Genomic DNA, 10,494 nt, shown 5'->3' on the forward strand with positions numbered 1-10,494 from the left:
TCCGAGTTGGTGTGACCAACCGGGACTAAAGAACCTCCTGCCCGGGCTCGCCGCAGTGTCCACGTGGAGACCATTCAGTCCCAGTATGTAAGCGAACCGGGACTAAAGGTTTTGGGCTTTAGTCCCGACCATTTAGTCCTGGTTCAAGAACCGGGGCAAATGGGCCTTTGGAACCGGGACAAATGGGCCATTTTCTACTAGTGTGGTAAGAAGCTTTGGCGTATCTCCGCCAAGTGTTCGTGACCACAAGCGCTGAGAACTTGGATGTTAAGCAGTACCGTCAAATAGTCTTTGTCGACCAAATCTTTGGGTGCATCCTTTTGCGTGCCAGCATGTGATGTCTACGCACACTTCTATTCTTGTAGACTATGTTGGGCCTCCAAGCGTAGAGGTTTGTAGGACATCAGCAATTTCCCTCAAGTGGATGACCTAAGGTTTATCAAACTCAGGGAAGCAGAGGTTGAAGATGGTCTCTCTCAAGCAACCGTGCAATTAAGATACAAGAAGTCTCTTGTGTCCCCAACACAACTAATACAATTTTCAGTTGTATATGTGCACTAGTCCGGCGAAGGGATGTTAAAAGGCAAGTGATATGGATGGTAAAACATGGTATTGTAAATCTGAAATAAAAATGGAAGCAAGCAAACATGAAACAAAACTGAAAGTAAACGGTGTTCAATGGTGGAAAACAAAGCCTAGGCTTCATACTTTCACTAGTGGAAACTCCCAACAACATTAACATATTCTAATCACATGATATTTCCACTAAAACATGCAATGGAGACGTACTCGGAGGTCATTCCTTTGTGATCAAGAGAGGACGAGAATTATGTAGGGCTACAAAATCACACCTCGATGTTCGTAATTTTCATCTATGGATTTCCCAATGTCACCACAGCCATCCAAAGAGAGTACCACAATCACCACAACATATCTCAAGGGTAGTGAAAGACAAGCATCAAGAAACTCGCAATATTCAATCAATTCACAAAAGAGGAAATCACTCACGAAAATATTCTTCTAATCCATGTCCAATAGATCGCTGTCACCATGGTCTCGGAGATTATACTAGATAAGATCAAGTGAGTACATCAATCCAATACATAGAAGAAGGGGAAACATCATGGGATCACCCTAGATTAACATAGTCTATGATCACAATCAAGATCACATCATGGGAGAGAGAGATAACCACATAGCTACACATAGAGCCCTCAGCCCCGAGGAGGACTCCTCACACATGGCCATGGTGAGCAAAAGGTTGATGGAGAGGTGCAGCCCGGAGAGGAGATGGCAGCCGACGGCGGCCACGACCCTTGGGGGCGGAGGACCTTGTCCCCCCTTCTTACTTGGAGAAGGTGCTGGTATGGAGGTGGTTCTCCACCCCAAGGCGGCTGCATGGGAGGAGGAAATTTCGTGGCTCTTGGTGGCTCTCGAGAAATCAGGGTTTTCCTCTCCTTATATGAGCTAGGACGATCATCCTTGGCCCTCCGATGGATGTCCCTTTGATCCAAGGGCTCTTGGGCACTTCTAGAACCTTCCTAGGGACCCCTCTCAGCCCTAATGAGGTCTTAAAGTCGTGGCTTGGCCAAATGCATCAAATATGGTAAGAGTTGGACTCAATCACGTCACCGATTCCCGTAATCCCGTAATCAGATATTTGTCCTCCAGTAAAACGAGCTTTCCTGGAGCGTCAGAACTCCAAATGGTCCTAATTTTATGTCTAGAATTATCAGCATAAAATTTCGCACACTTTGGTCTACTGTGAGATTTCCGTTTGAGGCTTTCTTCGACAGGTTACCTGGCAATCTTTAAACAGAGGTTTCACACAGATTTTAGGAAAGTCCCAATTCGACTCCAACAAGGTTTTCTCTTCTATTTTTGATAGTTTCTACACATAAAAGTGTAAAACAAGAACATTGTGCAATTTTTCAAATATTAATAGGTTAATCCAAATAAATCATAAACTTAATATAAAAACAATTATCAAAAGCATAAAAGTAGCATCAAACCATAAACAAATATAGATACGTATGGACGAATCAACATCCCCAAGCTTAGGTCCTACTCGTCCTCGAGTAGGTGAAACGATAAAAACAAAATAATTTTTGAGGTGACATGCTACCAACATAATCTTGATCATCATATTTTTAAAAGCATCTGTAAGCTAAGATCATAGCACTCTAAACATATGCATGATAGATATAATTCTAACAATGAAACTTACCAACCATATTGCAACATGAAAGGTAACACAAACAAAAGATCATGAATAATAATGCACTTCAAAGTTATAAGTTTGTTTCGAGCATAAAGAAAACATAACAAAGTGGTATTTCTCTTATCCTTAAGAGTGGGGCAAAACATAAATGCAAGGACACCTTCAAAGTTCAAGTGGATGACTAGAACAAATAATTTGAGAGCAAGTAATAACACATCATGAATCAATCAATAATAAATTTTGGGACTATGCACATTATACTCAGAATGACAACTATGCTCTCTTAATTGGTGTATAAAGTTAGAAGATGAAGACTCAACATAAAAGTAAAAGAAAGGCCCTTCACAGAGGGAAGCAGGGATTACTCATGTGCTAGAGCTTTTAGAGATTTTTGAAATCAATAAGATTGTAAAACAAGCTTTTGAGAGGTGCATAATTCGTCAATGAATGCTAGCAGATAGCCCAATACTTCTCATGCTGGACAAGTATTGAGGAACGGCTCCCAAAGTGGGGACGATCACATCCCCTTAGTCTCCTTTGTTTATCACTATCCTGATTTCCCATGAACAAAGCGTGAAGGAGGTTTTGTTTGTTGCTATTATATTTTACGAGCTGGGCGCACTCATGCCAGTCCCTCCTCGTATTAGGGGTTCGCAGATTAGACATGCAAACCCAAGATAAAGCTTGTCCGGTATTAGAAGATCCTGAATTATCTACTACTTCCTCATGAGCTAAAACAGAGGCACAAAACAGGAATAGTTTTGAAAGTTTTAAAGGTAGCACATGAGAAATTCACTTGGAGTGGCGGTTAAATACCACATGTAGGTAGGTATGGTGGACACATTTGGCAAACTTTGGTTTTTGGGAGTTGGATGCACGAGTAGAGCTCATACTATGTACAAGTGGAGGCTAGCAAAAGTCTGAGAGCGACAAATTAAGAGAGAAATAATGGCCACAATCATGCATAGTGACCAAAACATTATTAATCAAAGCATAAATGGTATTACAAGTCAAAAACTAAATGATCATAGAGGCTATAAGTGACTGGTATGTAGTCATAACATGGTGTGAGCATGCACCAAGTCAACCCAAATGAAGTAGTAAAGGAGAATACCACAATATTATGCTTCGATATGATAAAAACAACACATGATTCTTTCAATGGCACATTAAGCACTCTCAGCTATTTGAGACAAGTCATGCTACATCAATAGCTACTAAGCATATAATTAAGATAATATCTAACATGACATGTTAGAGTCTAAGCCACAGTCTAAACGAGCCTCCTATTGCACCACTATAAGCATGCAATATTTTACTCTTCTCCAATGCCAATCAACTTTCTTGAAAGAACTCTCATAGATAATATTAATTAAAGACCAGATAGATAATCATATATAACTGAAGCAAACTAACAAGCTCTAAACAAAATATGAGTGGAAAACAAGAGCTAAACGAAGTACTAGCAAAAAGTGAACATTCACAGAACAATAAGAGTGAAAACTAGAGTGTTCTAAGAAATTAAAACAGAGCATGTCTCTCTCCAAACTAATATGTTGGGATCCAACTATTTACTACAACAAGTAAAACTAAACAACCTAAGAAGTAAAGAGTGGGACGCTCCAAGCATAGCACATAACATATGAAGTGATAAAAATATAGCATGGAGAAGGACGAACTGATGATTGTTGATGGAGAAGGGGATGCACGGGGGCATCCCCAAGCTTAAACGCTTGAGTCTCCTTGAATATTTCTTGGGGTGCATGGGGGCATCCCCAAGCTTGAGCGCTTGACACTCCTGGATCTTCTTTCATCATCTTCCATCGCATACTTGAATACCCCCTTCATACGAAACTCATCATAAGCTGATTAGAGTGGTTACTACCCATAATAAAATAATTGTTCTCCAGTGGAAATAAATATTTTCATGAAGAGCTACTGTTTCTCAAGATTGCCAAAAAGTTTTTGCAAAGAAAAAGCAAGCTTAAGATATGCAAAACGATGAAAACGCAAAATGTGGCAGAATTTGTGAAAAACAGACCATCAGGTAGTAAATAAATTTTTCAGGGCACTTATGCGACTCAAATCAAAACACTCAGAACAGGCGCCAGAAAGCCTATTGTATATAGAATACTGTCAAAAAACTAAGATAAAAAAGATGATCTGGTGATTTTTGGTGAATTGTTCCGTCAAGCAGACATAATCTGTTTCTGGATAGCATGTCACAACTTTTGAACTTTCTTGCAATCAGAGTCTAAAACTTGGCACAAAGCTTAAAAATAAAGATACAATGATGTTTCTACAGTAGTAACACGCATCAAGACCACTAAAAACTGAAAGTAAAAACTCAAAGTAAAGATAACAAGGGTTGTCTCCCTAGAGCTCTTTCTTTATAGCCATAAAGATAGGCTTAAGATTTTAATGATGCTCTTGTAGGAATAAGAGTTGTAGAACAAAAGAGAGCGTCAAGAAGCAGATACCAAACACATTTAAGTATAACATGATTCCTATGCATAGGAATATTGCAATAGAATAATTCATTGAAACACAAAATAATAAGCATAGGAAGGCAAAACAAGTGCAGCTTGAAAACCTTCAACATAAAGAGAGGGAACTTGATATTATTGAAATATCTATAAGCATATGTTCCCTTCTCATAATAATTTTCAGTGGGATCATGAATAAACTCAACAATATAACTATCACATAAAGTATTATTTCCATGATCCAAAAGCATAAAAGTATCATTACTCTTCTTATAAGCAAAATCTTTCTTATTAGGAATAGTGAGAGTAAAGCAATCATTACCATCATGGTAATCATCATATTTAGGAAGCATAGTATCATCAAAGAAAATTTTCTCCTCAAAAGTTGGGGGACTAAAAATATCATGTTCATCAAACCTGTCATCCCCGAGCTTAGAGCTTTCCATGTCATTAGAAATATTCACATTCAAAGAAAGCATAGTAATAACATTGCCACCATCATAATTGTTATGTAAATAATAAACTTCCATAAGTTTTTTAATTTTCTCTGCAAACACTTCATGTCCCAGTTCAAGATAAAGTTTATAAAGCTCTTTCATATTTTTGTTGTTTTCCATTAAGCCTAACTAGTGAAATAAAAACAAGAAACAAAAAGATTTAATTGCAAGATCTAAAGATATACCTTCAAGCACTCACCTCCTCGGAAACGGTGCCAGAAATAGCTTGATGTCTACGCACGCATCTATTCTTGTAGACAATGTTGGGCCTCCAAGCTGAGAGGTTTGTAGGACAGCAGAAATTTCCCTCAAGTGGATGACCTAAGGTTTATCGAACTCAGGGAAGTAGAGCTTGAAGATGGTCTCTCTCAAGCAACCCTGCAATTAAGATACAAGAAGTCTCATGTGTCCCCAACACACCTAATACAATTTTCAGTTGTATAGGTGCACTAGTTCGGCGAAGAGATGTTAAAAGGCAAGTGATATGGATGGTAAAAAAAGGTATTGTAAATCTGAAATAAAAATGGCAGCAAGAAAACATGAAACAAAATTGAATGTAAACGGTGTTTAATGGTGGAAAACAAGGCCTAGGTTTCATACTTTCACTAGTGGCAACTCCCAACAACATTAACATAGTCTAATCACATGATATTTCCACTAAAACATGCAATGGAGACGTATTCGGAGGTCATTCCATTGTGATCATGAGAAGACGGGAATCATGTAGGGCTACAAAAGCACACCTCAGAGTTCGTAGTTTTCATCTATGGATTTACCAATGTCACCGCGACCATCCAAAGAGAGTACCACAATCACCCCAACATATCTCAAGGATAGTCAAAGACAAGCACCAAGAGACTCTCAATCTTCAATCAATTCACAAAATAGGAATCACTCATGAAAATATTCTTCTAATCCATGTCAAAAAGACCGCTGTCACCATGGTCTCAGAGATTATAATAGATAAGATCAAGTGAGTACATCAATCCAATACATAGAAGAAGGGGAAACATCATGGCGTCACCCTAGATTAACATAGCCTACGATCACAATCAAGATGACATCATGGGAGAGAGAGATAACCACACAGCTACACGTAGATCCCTCAACCCCGAGGGGGACTACTCACACATGGCCATGGTGATCAAAAGGTTGATGGAGAGGTGCAGCCCGGAGAGGAGACGGCGGCCGACGGCGGCCACGGCCCTTGGGGGCGGCAGCCCTTGACCCACCCTTCTGACTTGGAGACGGTTCTCCACCCCAAGGTGGCTGCATGGGAGGAGGAAATTTCGTGGCTCTTGGTGGCTATGAAGAAATTAGGGTTTTCCTCTTCTTATATGAGCTGGGACGATCATCCTTGGCCCTCCGATGGATGCCCTTTGATTCAAGGGCTCTTGGGAACCTCTATAACCTTCCTAAGGACCCCTCTCAGCTCTAATGAGGTCCCAAAGTCCTGGATTGGCTGAATCCATCAAATATGTTAAGAGTTGGACTTAATCACGTCATCGATTCCCGTAATCCCGTAATTAGATATTTGTCCTCTGGTAAAATGGGTTTTCCTAGAGCGTCAGAACTCCAAATGGTCCTAATTGTATGTCTACAATTATCAGCATACAATTCGCCACACTTTTGGATTCTATGATATTTTCGTTTGAGGTAGTCTTCGACCCGTTACATGACAATCTTTAAAAAGAGTTTTCACACAGATTTCAGGAAAGTCGCAATTCAAAAAGTGTAAATCAAGAACATTGTGCACTTTTGAAACTATTAATAGGTTAATCCAAATAAATCATAAAATTAATATAATTTTTTTATCAAAAGAATAAAAGTAGCATCAAACCATCGAATAGATATAATTGGGTACAAGGATCTTCCAATCATTGGCACACTCCAAGAAAGATTTGTATTGAGGTTGTAAAAAGAAATATTCCAAGTTGAGTGCAACACTGGCACTTCTTAGATTTAAAGCAGAAAATGGTCTATCAAACAAGGGCTTCACAGAGTTGTTAGGTCTTCTCAAAGAAATTCTTTCGAAAGATAATATGCTCCCCAAAAGCACGAACACAGCGAAGAAAGTTGTTTGCCCATTAGAACTTGAAGTACATAGGATACACGCTTGTGTGGATGATTTTATATTGTATCATGGTGAGCAATACAAACATTTGTGTGCATGTCCCATATGCAAGCATGCGCGATACAAGCACAGGAGATTGGACGACTAGATCAAGCCAGGAATCCCATTCAAGGTTGTTTGGTACTTTCCTTTAATTCCAAGGTTGAGGCATTTGTTTGCAAACCCTAGAGAGGCAAAGAGGTTGTGGTGGAATCATTATGAGTGAATTGTGGATAAATATATCACGCACCAGAAAGATGGGGCTCAGTGGGAATTAATCGACAACAAGTTTGAAGACTTTGCCAAGGATCCGAATAGTATAAGGCTCGGGGGGTGTACTGACAGGATGAATCCTTTTGGCGATATGAGCACCAAACACAAGACATAGTCGGTGCTTTTGTGCATATATAACCTTGCTCCTTGGTTGTGTATGATAAAAAAATACATCATGATGTCAATGATTATCTAAGGCCCGAAGCAACGCGAAAATGACATTGACATTTACTTTCAGCTAGTGGTAGAAGAACCAATGACATCGTGGGTAAAAGAGCCTACTGTAAAATGTTATGATGCTTACAAAAAGGAGTTTTTCAATCTGCATGCGATGCTGCTACACACCATTCAAGATATGTTGGCATTAGGCAACACATTAGGGTAGAAAACAAAGGGAGATGTAGCGTGTGTCACATGCATGGATAGAATAGCTCGGATATTACTTCCCAACTCGCACAAAACCGTGTAATTGCGTCATCGTAGGTTCTTACGGAAAGACCACCCATACCGAAAGATGAAAGATGAATTTGATGGTACGGTAGAGGTAGGTTTGGGCCTAAGACCTTATGTTGGGGAGTGGGTCCACAACATGGCCAAACAAATTAATGTTGTGCTTGGCAAGAAACATGCTTTGATGGTGAAATAAACACCCATGAATCGAGTGTTTAAGAAGAAGTTGTTGTTCTAGGAATTACCTTATTGGTTGATTCTACATGTACGTCATTGCCTGGATGTCATGTACGTAGAGAACACTATATGTGAAAGCATCCTTGGTACTCTACTCAAGATTAACGGTAAAACAAAGGATGGTGATAGTGCACAACTTGATATGCTTGGTGGTCAACCAAAATGCAAGAGTGAAGCAGAAGATGATAACAAATTTCTCCACGATCGCCATAGTTACAATTTCAGTACAAAAGAAGCAACAGAGTTCTTCAACTATTTGTTGTAAGTTAAGACACCCTCTTCCTACTCCGCAAACATCATAATTCTCGTGGATGTGAGCTAAGGTAAAATGAAGTTGGGACACATGAAGTCACATCATTAGTAGCCATTAGGAATCTGATGCACACAGCTATACGAAACACACTCATTGAGCTATGTGATTTCTTCAACAAACAATGGCAGAAAGTTGTAGATCCTGAAGAGTTGGATTACATGAAAGAGGATATTGCAAGAATATTGTAGAGCCTAGAGATGGGATTCCCACCATCATTCTTTGATGTCATGGTCTATCTCACTGTGCACCTTGTCGACGAGATAAAGTATATATATAAGACGACCCTCCATATATTATAGGTTAGCATAATATTATATGGCATGCATGTCACGCAAAGTATACCCTCGAATTCATATGTGAAAGGAGTTTGTGAGGACAGAACTTTTATATGATACATTGCATATATTAATAATTTTATCAATCGTATAGCATATAATTGATCAAATGCTAGCTCGAAAGATGTATTACACCTTATATATGTGGAAGGGGAGTATTATAAGTTTCATTATTGTATCAACATTCGAATTTGAACTTGTTCAAATCATGTCCAAAATTGAGTTTGTTTTAAAGATTTGAAGTGTCATGAACACAAATCTGCTAACAGATTAAAAAAGGATCATTTGTTCAAAAGCTAAAAGTGTTGCGGAGTGTGAAATCAAACTAAAAGTATGGATGAATGATTCTGTGTTGAAAGCATAAAATATATTGAGTGTAATAAATTCCTACTGTCAAACACTGATTGAGGCTCATATAAAGAAAATCACATGTGTTAAAGCAAAGTCCATGAAATACTTCGTACGTACGCACACATCTTCAGAGAAAATGTGCGGCGTTTCATTACCCGATAGAAACCGGAACATGGGTTTTTCATGTGCGGGGTAGAGCTCAGCAAACAGCTCAGACATACCACGGATTTGACAGTTTACCTGGAGAATGTACCTAAGGCCAACTCCTCGGACCTCATCCGGATGTCCGTTTGAACCGGATTTTGAGGCAATAATGAAGATGTCCATTTCCGGATCGATTCGTGGTCCGGTCGGTGCGTCCAACGTGCGACTGCACCCCAAATCAGCCTGATACGGACAGGGCATTTAAAAAAATTAGAATACGCAAAAATTACCAAAAAATAGTGTCGTGGGTATAAGCCTGACAGTAGATGTGTAGGGTACGAAAGGATGGGCAGAGCCTTAGCTACGGCGAGGTTGTATGAGTTCAGGACCCTCTGCGGTGGAGGTAATAGCCCTACGTCTCAGTGCTCTGGGAGCTTGTTGTCGAGTGGAATATGGAATACAATGATTTGCTAACCCCTGCACCAGTGGGGGAGGGTGGCTTATATAGAGTGCGCTGCCCTCCACAACGGTTCGGTGCACAGGGGTGGAGTAGTGGCGAATAAATGCCTACGTTACAGGTAACATACGTCTTAAATGCTAATAAAGGCATATGGAAATGTATGACCGTTTCCCTCCAGGGGGGTTACGATGCACAGAGTGGAATCCAGTCGGTTAGTTTGATAAACTCCGAATGCTAATCTCCGACTGGATGGTCGAGGATCTGTTACCGACTGGATGAAGGGAACTCCTTAGTTCAGTCGGAACTGACTAAGGGCCTTGTCTCTTATGAGGGGTAGTCCTTGGGTTGGATCTACAAGGTAGGCCTATGACCCTACCCTAGGACTATGACCCCATCATTAGTCCCCGAATGGATTGGGGTTGGAACGACGAAGCGATGCTTGAAGTTTGGATCCGACTAGAACGGATGTGGCTTTGGCATTGCTTGCCTCGATCCATTTTACCTTTTCTGACCAACGATCCGAGTGGAAGTATTTGTGGAACAAGCTGTCGGAAACCGAGTGCTTCTAGGGTATCTCTTGACGTGACTAGTCAAGTAACAGTGGCGGATTTTCC

The sequence above is a fragment of the Hordeum vulgare genome, chromosome 1H, assembly GCF_904849725.1.
Source record: "Hordeum vulgare subsp. vulgare chromosome 1H, MorexV3_pseudomolecules_assembly, whole genome shotgun sequence".
Taxonomy (NCBI): Eukaryota; Viridiplantae; Streptophyta; class Magnoliopsida; order Poales; family Poaceae; genus Hordeum; species Hordeum vulgare.